The sequence below is a fragment of the Schistocerca americana genome, chromosome 1 (genome assembly GCF_021461395.2).
Source record: "Schistocerca americana isolate TAMUIC-IGC-003095 chromosome 1, iqSchAmer2.1, whole genome shotgun sequence".
Taxonomy (NCBI): Eukaryota; Metazoa; Arthropoda; class Insecta; order Orthoptera; family Acrididae; genus Schistocerca; species Schistocerca americana.
In genome coordinates this window covers 510,559,087-510,569,634 of record NC_060119.1, presented here as the reverse complement: position 1 = coordinate 510,569,634, position 10,548 = coordinate 510,559,087, and the positions used below count along the sequence as shown (strand labels likewise).

At 44.6% G+C, this 10,548-nt stretch overlaps 1 pseudogene; it reads left to right on the top strand.

Annotated features, from left to right (window-relative positions):
* The first annotated feature begins 6,444 nt into the window (after window positions 1-6,444).
* On the top strand, window positions 6,445-6,562 carry LOC124557238 (annotated as a pseudogene).
* Window positions 6,563-10,548: the final 3,986 nt, after the last annotated feature.

The window sequence follows — 10,548 nt, the reverse complement described above, 5'->3', positions numbered from 1 at the left end:
CTTAAAAGATAATCAGCGTTACTAATTCGATCCGTTAAGACTGCCTTTTTGTCTGATATCTTCATGCGTCTAGACCTCTCCTACTTGGCAAAGTCAAATGCAATTGCATGGCTGTTAGACCACTATCTTCATTACGTTGATTTGGTTTTGTGCACAATAGATATACAAAGCAGACTTCAGTCAGCAGTAATATACACTCCTGGAAATGGAAAAAAGAACACATTGACACCGGTGTGTCAGACCCACCATACTTGCTCCGGACACTGCGAGAGGGCTGTACAAGCAATGATCACACGCACGGCACAGCGGACACACCAGGAACCGCGGGGTTGGCCGTCGAATGGCGCTAGCTGCGCAGCATTTGTGCACCGCCGCCGTCAGTGTCAGCCAGTTTGCCGTGGCATACGGAGCTCCATCGCAGTCTTTAACACTGGTAGCATGCCGCAACAGCGTGGACGTGAACCGTATGTGCAGCTGACGGACTTTGAGCGAGGGCATATAGTGGGCATGCGGGAGGCCGGGTGGACGTACCGCCGAATTGCTCAACACGTGGGGCGTGAGGTCTCCACAGTACATCGATGTTGTCGCCAGTGGTCGGCGGAAGGTGCACGTGCCCGTCGACCTGGGACCGGACCGCAGCGACGCACGGATGCACGCCAAGACCGTAGGATCCTACGCAGTGCCGTAGGGGACCGCACCGCCACTTCCCAGCAAATTAGGGACACTGTTGCTCCTGGGGTATCGGCGAGGACCATTCGCAACCGTCTCCATGAAGCTGGGCTACGGTCCCGCACACCGTTAGGCCGTCTTCCGCTCACGCCCCAACATCGTGCAGCCCGCCTCGAGTGGTGTCGCGACAGGCGTGAATGGAGGGACGAATGGAGACGTGTCGTCTTCAGCGATGAGAGTCGCTTCTGCCTTGGTGCCAATGATGGTCGTATGCGTGTTTGGCGCCGTGCAGGTGAGCGCCACAATCAGGACTGCATACGACCGAGGCACACAGGGCCAACACCCGGCATCACGGTGTGGGGAGCGATCTCCTACACTGGCCGTACACCACTGGTGATCGTCGAGGGGACACTGAATAGTGCACGGTACATCCAAACCGTCATCGAACCCATCGTTCTACCATTCCTAGACCGGCAAGGGAACTTGCTGTTCCAACAGGACAATGCACGTCCGCGTGTATCCCGTGCCACCCAACGTGCTCTAGAAGGTGTAAGTCTACTACCCTGGCCAGCAAGATCTCCGGATCTGTCCCCCATTGAGCATGTTTGGGACTGGATGAAGCGTCGTCTCACGCGGTCTGCACGTCCAGCACGAACGCTGGTCCAACTGAGGCGCCAGGTGGAAATGGCATGGCAAGCCGTTCCACAGGACTACATCCAGCATCTCTACGATCGTCTCCATGGGAGAATAGCAGCCTGCATTTCTGCGAAAGGTGGATATACACTGTACTAGTGCCGACATTGTGCATGCTCTGTTGCCTGTGTCTATGTGCCTGTGGTTCTGTCAGTGTGATCATGTGATGTATCTGACCCCAGGAATGTGTCAATAAAGTTTCCCCTTCCTGGGACAATGAATTCACGGTGTTCTTATTTCAATTTCCAGGAGTGTATTCTCCTTCTCTATTTACAACAGTCTTCCTGTGCTGGGGTATCTGTTTGAATCTGTGACTGTAGAAATAATATTGTTTTGAGGCGAAGAAATCTTCGAGCCACGCTCGGAGCGCATTTTCATCAGGAAAGGAAATTCCTTGAAGGTTGTTCGATTGAATGCGGAAAAGGTGAAAATCTGACAGCGTAACACCAGGTGAATAAGATGGTTGCCGAACTATTTCCCAACACCTGTACAGTATTTTTTGTGAGTCTAGCAGAATGTGGGCGGCCGTTAGCGTGAAGTAGCATCACTTCACGCAGTCTTCCTGGTCGTTATTCTTGGAATGCGTCTGCACGATGTCTCAGTTGTTGACGATAAATGTCAGCAGTGATGGTTACACCTCGGGGAAGCAATCCTTAGTGCACAAAACCGTCGCTGTTCCACCACATGCATAACATTACCTTTTGTGGATGAGAGTAGGTCTTTGTACGGGGAGTTGCTGCTTTGTTTGGGATCAACCATTAGTTTCTTTTCCTTATTTCAGTATAAAGAGGCCACTTCTCGTCACCAGTAACAACAAGGGTAGGAATGGTCGCAGTTTTTCACGAACCAATTGATGATGAGCAAGCAGAGAACCACCAATTTTTTGTGTCTTTGGTTTAGAACATGCGGTACCCGTACACCCGATTTTTAAACCTTCTCCACAGCATGCAAATTTCTGACGATGGTAGAATGATCATAGTTAATCACATTTGCCAGTTCTCGACTACACGAACGTGAATCATCATGAATTAATGCGTTTAAATGATCTTCACCAAATTCCGAAGGTCTTCCTAAACATGGAGAATCATTAACGTCAAAACGATCCTTCTTGAAACGAGAAAACCATTTTCTTGCCATGCTCTGCTCAGTGTCATTATCTCCATACACAGCACAGCTGTTTCTGACTGTCTCCACTGCTCTCAACCTTCTACTGAAGTCATACAGAGAATGTGTCTGAAATGGTCCAGTTTCCCCACTTGGCACTTTATTTTCTAGCGTGCCCAGCTTTCCTCACTATCTCCAGATGACGAAATCACGATATGAAAATTCAGATAGCAACAGCGAACTACAATTAACAAATGAGAATCGATTAATTAATTATTATCGTGTGACGAGGGCCTCCCGTCGGGTATACCGTTCGCCTGGTGCTAGTCTTTCGATTGGACGCCACTTCGGCGACTTGCGCGTCGATGGGGATGAAATGATGATGATTAGAACAACACAACACCCAGTCCCTGAGCGGAGAAAATCTTCGACCCAGCCGGGAATCGAACCTGGGCCCTTAGGATTGACATTCTGTCGCGCTGACCACTCAGCTGCCGGGAGCGGACGTGAGAATTGATAAATAACCTATATCAAATGGAACGCCAACATGTGAAACAAAACCTCTACGAACTTAAAACTCCAAACTACGAGGGTGGTCTGAAAAGTTCTCGGAATCACCACGAGAGGTCAGCGCTAGCGCAACGAGTTGTTCACGTGATATTCATTGGACTGTTGCCTGTAAACACGTGCCACGTCCGTGCTCTTGGAAGAGAGCTGTGGTGGTGACGTGGCTCTGTTGTTCCCGCGTAGTGATCAGTGAATATAGAAAAAATCGAAATTCGATTAAGTACTTCGTAAAGAAAGGTATGAAAGCAAAGGACATTCATGGCGATTTCCTTCATATTCAACTGTTGTCAAGTGGACAAATGAATTTAAATCTGGTCGGGAGACCTTAGACGATGATCCCCGAAGTGGTTGGCCATGATATGTCACTACTCCAGAAATCATTGCAAAAGTGCACAAAATGGTCATGGAGAATCACCGATTGAAAGTGCATGAAATTACTCATGTTTACCAGATGTCATCTGAAAGGGTATATCACATTTTAACCAAAGAATTAGAAATGAAAAAATTATCTGCAAGATGGATGTCGAGATGAGAACTGACACATCGGAACAATGTTTGGCCCTTTTAGGAGGAACAAACAAGATTTTTTGCGCTGGTTTGTGACCACAGATGAAACTTGGGTTCACTACTATACCCCAGATACAAAACAACAGTCAAAGCAGTGGAAACATGCTGATAATCCGTCACCAAAGAAAGCAAAGACAATTCCTTCAGCGAGAAAGGTCATCGCGTCAGTGTTCTGGGATGTGAAGCGGATCCTGTTTGTAGATTATCTCCCCACTGGGCAAATAATTACCGGAGAATACTATGCTAACCTCCTGGACAAATTGCAACAAAAGACCAGGTTTAGCTAGGAAGAAAGTCATCTTCCATCAAGACAGTGCGCACCCGCACACATGTGCCGTCGCCATGGCAAAATTACACGAGCTAAGGTATGAATTGTTGCCACACCCGCCTTATTCACCTAATATGGTTCCGTCAGACTTCCATCTCTTCCCAAAACTGAAAACTTTTCTTGGTGGACGAAGATACACTTCAAACGAAGAACTGATAGCCGGATTTGACAACTATTTTGCAGGCGTGGAGGAAACTCGTTGTCGAGATGGGATCAAGACACTGGAACATCGTTGGACAAAGTGTATTAATCTACAAGGAGACTACATTGAAAAATAAAAAAAGTTTCAGTGATGTAAGTACTTTTATTCGATTCCGTTCTGAGAACTTTTCAAACCACCCTCGTAATAAATGAAGGCGGCAATACGGATTCATTCGCTTTCCGTCACTATATGGCCACTGTGATATTGGAAGAGTTTGGGTCTGCTATGGCATTGCGACTTATTCGTCAATACGTTGAACCTTGAATTTCGTCGTCAGGGTACCGGTTGAGTTAGATGATCCTTGTGGCCTTCTAGTCATGGCCCCCTCAAGGTATATTGGTTTGCAGTTAAATTTCATTTTTGTGAACGTGTTGATCTTGTTAAAAGTAAGTGGTCGAAGCGTTAGACACCAAACCACTGGTCCGTGTTTCGATTCGAGGTTGTGATTTTGTTTTCTTATTCGATATTTTAAAAAAAAACTAAAGTTAAAAAATTTAAAGAAGCGAGTAGAGTACTGGACCCTGGAGGTGCAGGGTTCAATCCTGCATCAGTCGGGGATTATTGCATGTTCCAGTCCCTCCGGGCCCATTAAGCTTGCAAACAAAAGAGTGTCTGGGTTCTTTTCCGCAGGTAACAAGCTGCTCTCCTAGTGCTGCAGTGAAAAAGGCTGTACTCTGCTTGCAGTTAGGCCAATAGCCGAGTCACGGGTTTGCACCACAGACTTTATATTTACCTTTACATTATTAATCAGAAGTATTGTTCTTTCCATAAACCCACAGTGAGGAGATCCTCAAGGATGTCAGCCTTGTGATAAAGCAAGATACACAATACATATTTCCACAGAAAGAGATGTGCTAATATACCTTGCACAGATCCCAAGTGCATTGGCAATCATGAATGTGGAATAAGCAAAAAAAGGTGTTAAACATGTTGTCATCTAACAGGAAACAACAAAACGGTCACATAAAAAGGAACTGCACAATACACTGAGATACCAATGTTAATTCTTAGGCTATCGTAGCCACGCATCATCAGAGAGAAAATCAGTTTGCAACACTAATGTCCGTTAATCACTTTAATGAACTGAAGATCTACAGAAGTCAGATTTTGAGTAGTACTTATGTTACTATTTTTATTATTATTAATAGATACTGAGATGACGAAAGTCTGGGATACCTCCTAATATCGTGTCCGATCTCCTTTTTCCCGTGGCATCTCGACGTGACATAGACTCTACAAATAGTTGGAAGTTCCCTGCAGAAATACTGAGCCATGCTACACTCTATAGCGTCCATAATCGCGGAAGTGCTGCCGGTGCAAGATTTTGTGGAGGAACTGACCTCTCGATAATGTACCATAAATATTCGATGGGATTTATGTTGGTCGATCTGGGTGGCCAAATCATTCGATCGAATTGTCCAGGATGTTCTTCGAACCAGTCACGAACAGTTGTGGCTTGGTGACATGGCGCATTGTCATACACAAAAATTTTTCTCTTCCAACATGAAGTCCATGAATGGCTGCAAATGATCAATAATCGCTTCTGTTGAACCAGAGGACCCAGACCATCCCATGTAAACATAGTCCACACCATTAAGGACTTACCTTGAGCTTCCACAGTGCCTTGTTGACAAACTTGGATCCATAGCTTCGTGGGTTCTGTGCAGTTTTGCTTGTCTGTTAGCACTTACAACTCTACGCAAATGCCACTGCTGTCGGTCTTTGTAAAGGCTGCGTTGTCAGTGTTGAGAGGTAGTGCCTGAAATTTGGTATTCTCGACATATTCTTGACTCTGCCGGATCTCGGAATATTGAATTTCCTAACGATTTCCGAAATGGAATGTCACATACATCCAGCTCCAACCAACCGTCAGCATTCAGATTCTGTTAATTCCTGTCGTGCGGCCATTAACCACGTCGCAGACCTTTTCACGTGAATCACCTGAGTACAAAGGACAGCTCTGCTAATGCACCGCCCTTTTATTCCTTTTGTACTCGATACTTCCGCCTTCTGTCTATGTGCATATCGCTACCCATGACTTCTGCCACTGGTATACACATCAGTCGGTGCTACTGAAAAATTCGTCATTAGGGTAGAAAGATATTGCACACCAATTAATCATTTATGTTCCTTTTTTGTGGCTGCTGGCAAATTACTAAAAACGTTTCCTGAATAGTGCACATCTTTCTGTACCAAAATAAGAGACCATGATTCTTTGTGAAGATTCTTTTTATTTCCAGCACTGATGGTTTGATAAAGAGATAGTTATATCAATTATGAGAAATTTCATTAAAGAGCAAAGGTATTGGGAAGCGCCAACGGCCTTGCCGCAGTTGTAACACCGGTTCCCGTCAGATCACCGAAGTTAAGCGCTGTCGGGCTGGGCTAGCACTTGGATGGGTGACCATACGGTCTGCCGAGCGCTGTTGGCAAGAGGGGCGCACTCAGCCCTTGTGAGGCAAACTGAGGAGCTACTTGACTGAGAAGTAGCGGCTCCGATCTCGTAAACTGATATACGGCCGGGAGAGCGGTGTGCTGACCACATGCCCCTCCATATCCGCATCCAATGACGCCTGTAATCTGAGGATGACACGGTGGCCGGTCGGTACCGTTGGGCCTTCCAAGGCCTCTTCGGACGGATATTGGGAAGCAGTACTTAGTACACCCAGTTCCTTGAGCAGTCCTGCGCAAGACGTCATATGCGATTAATATTATATATATTCATGACAAGCAACACGAAATCGTAACAGTAAAACGAATTAATGGTGTACAGCGCATTGAACAAATAGTGCGTGGTGCCATAAAACAGGTCGATCATGAAAACTGGTCAATCTCTGACAGCAAAAGTTTAGACACGGTGTCCGGTTAAGGGAATCCCTAGTTGTCGACATTTCCACCGTCGCTCTGCTATGCCCCATTCCGTCCGTGGCCTTCCTCCGAGGCTTCCACCTGCTAAATCGTTCTCCGTGACATAAATTACCTGCGTTTCGATCTGCGAAACACTGCGTGCGCGGCCTGGCCTCGATTTGTTCACCTGGCCTCACAAGTCACGTCTAGTAGCCAGGCGCGAATCTATGTTTCGGGGGCACGGGGAGGAGGGAAGGAAGAGGGTAAAGAGTTAACACTTTGTTACGCCGCCTGCCTACCTTCCCCCTCCCCTCCCTCCCAAATTAACTTTTACTCGTTCTCACAGATCATGAAATTAATTTATTATTATTATTCCACTAAAATATTTTATGTAATTTGTTTGCAACATGACAAGATATAGCAATTCATATTAAATCATCTGAAAAATATTTGTCCATACATCGGAGAATTACCTACGTCATAGAACTGTTTTAAGAACTACAACAGCAACAAACTTTCAAAACTTCGAAAACTTCATAATTTATACGGTAAAAATGCGAAGTGTGCACTCATCACTTAGCCCTAAGGCTGCGAACACAGCTCTGCGGACCACTACTATGCGAGCGTGTAAAAACAGTGGAGTGCTGTATCTATCTGTCGTTTCTACATAAGTGGGGCAGTCAGTCTTCCTGACATTTTCTTCCGCATTAGGGGCACCTTTCCCCTTCTGACTTCCCTCCCTCAACTACCTGTACTTTGCTGGCACCTTTTCCCTTCTGACTTCCCTTCCCTCAACTACCTGTACTTTGCTGGTTGTATCTGTAGACTCACGAACTGCCCCAGATCTGTTGCTGGCAGTCGTTGCGATCAGCCTTGACCTCACTGGAATGAATGGTGTGCAAAAATTTTCGACGCACTACATTCCTGGAGAAGTGAGTGGCGTTAGGAGAGTTGGTGTTATTTGTAGGTATTACAAGTTCTAAATTTATTAGACTCAAAATAGGAAATCAAACAACATAAATGTGTCTATTTCGTCTGTTTTATGTTACCAAGCGAGACCAGAGGTGTTCAACGTTAAGTAACTCCTTTGCAACAGGTCTGACTAGCAGTTCTGCTTTAAATATTTTAAGCAACTGGTTTAAAGATGTCGCAAAAAAGGAAAGTATTTAATATTGAAAAAAGCGTACATAAACGGATATCAAATGGGGGAGCAAACGTCAGCATTTCTAAGAGACTGGGTGTCTCCCAGTCAACGATTTCTACAGTTTGGAAGGACACAGAGAAAATACAATCTCTTTTCAAACACAATCAAGCGAACGAAGTCATCTGAGCACACAGATATGGAAGAAAAATATCGTAACATTTGACGAGCAGCTGTGGATCGTCAGCAATGTCTGTTCCATCACACATGCATGCATATCTGAAGAAACTTTGTTTAATGTGAACTGTAAATACAGACGTTGTAACATAAAATAATAAGGAAAAAAGTTGTGTCATTCATTACTATTATACTATACAACATTTACAGTAAGTTTTAAACATTGATTATCCAAGACCGTTTTCGACGTTATTGAACAATTTACAGCATTGCAATTTCTTTCTTCATTTATTAAAGATTTTTACATTTTGCTATCATATTATTGCTGTACGTACCGTATAAATGTAAGAAAAATTCCTCTTCCTTCTCTCTCCACAAATACCGTGTTCTAAATACTGTAGGTGTAGGGTGTTATGCTCTTTTTGGAGTTTTAACTGTATGTCAGCTTGAAACTTAAAGATACGAAATGTTTATCAAAAAAACGAAGCAAAAATTCGGTTTGCAGGAGTATCGTCATCGGCTACAACGACAGTATATCATCAGTCTCTTTGACGTCGGTATAAGCGGTTCCATCTGCATATTGTTTGTGATCAAATATGAAAAATATATCAAATTTAATTCACAATTTTTTTTATTTTGTACGACTACTGATAGATGTATCCAAAACTTTACAAATTTATCAGAAAAAGGCAGAATGTTGTTTAAAATCCCTGGAGAATTCAATTTACAGAAACTAAGGAGTCCCGAATAAAAGAATTTTTAACCAAAGATCGAAGTGAATAGTCCAAGTAATAGATTGTTATCTACTCATTTTACGTAGATACAAGCAAAGTCAATAATCAACTATAAAATGTGTTTTTGTCAACATTTATTAATAACACGTCGGCCGCAATACACGATCTATGGAAAAACTTTGGAACAGCAAAGTCAGAGAATCGCAGTACATTTCCATAGCTACAGTAAACTCAAAACGATGCAATGAATATTTTTAACGACAAAACGTTTTCTCTGGCGTATCAGTCCTGGAGGGTGAGATACGGTTTCTATTCCCCCCCCCCCTCCCTCTCTCAACCCAGCAAGTCTGCGATAAAAAATATTCAGTCAGTATTTTGGATTTTGGTTAACAATTTTTGCCTAAGAGTGAATCAAATTGCCGCATCCTTGAAGCTACTGTCTGTCAGACAATGCTAATTGTATCATAAACTGAAGTGTATCATTTCCTGTCTTGTCAAAAGTTTCCGCAAAATAATGGAAGATCTTGTATATCAAGGTGGTTTGTATCTTATCCGCGGCTAAGTTTCTAAGGAAAGAGTCACAATATCTTCGCTATGACTGCATTAGCACTATCACATAGTGAGCAACAGAAGACCACAAATAGAAATAGCTTTTCTTGACTAAGGTATACATAGGTCGGAAAAGCGGCATAACAGTTCAGAAAGCCTTTGTCATCGAGGATGGAGCGGTTATTCAACAATGTGACACAGCTCACCTGTGAACGGCCAACTCTCGCAACACAGCTGGCCCATCAGCGCTCTCCTAATGTGGAAGTGATTGGATACGCCTGGGTTACATTTACAGGCAATTTTAGAATACAGGACGACAGGTTATGTCGCGGTCGCATGGATGGATCTGACATGAAATCGAAAGAAATGCGAAAACTGATTAGCGCATACGTATAAACTAACCTAATATAGACCGAAGTGCGATGAAAATGAGGACGTGCTTGCTTATCTTCTGGTTCGCAGGGAGCAATTTGCACATTGAGTCAAGTATGCGGAAACAAGAGGAATGTAGGAAAACGATGACCTCGAAGCGAGCGGAATCGGCGCTAATAAGAGTGATAGGTCTTCCGTCACCATCTCGGCTCTGCAGGCGAGTAGTAAGTGTTTTCGCGGCGGGTTTAATCGTGGATGTCAACGAGCAATGGGCTATTATGACAATAGACGTGAAGGCATGTCCAGACCTGAGACGCCGGCGGTATACATGAGAAGAACAATGCAGCTTTCACATGTGTGAGAGGAGTGTGCCCTTTCTGATCGGTTGTCACGAGCGCGCCGAAGCTGAACTTGGATGGAGGCTATGGAACCCCCCTCCACCTCCCCCCCCCCCCCCCCGCCCCACGACCGCACGCGCGCGCGGCCTGCCTTGGAGCATAATCTAAGGCACATAGGTGATATGAAATTCTCCGGTGTTAGGCGCGAATGCGACTGTGAGGATGTCATGTTTGGGAGAGGCCGAGCAGAGACTTTTGGT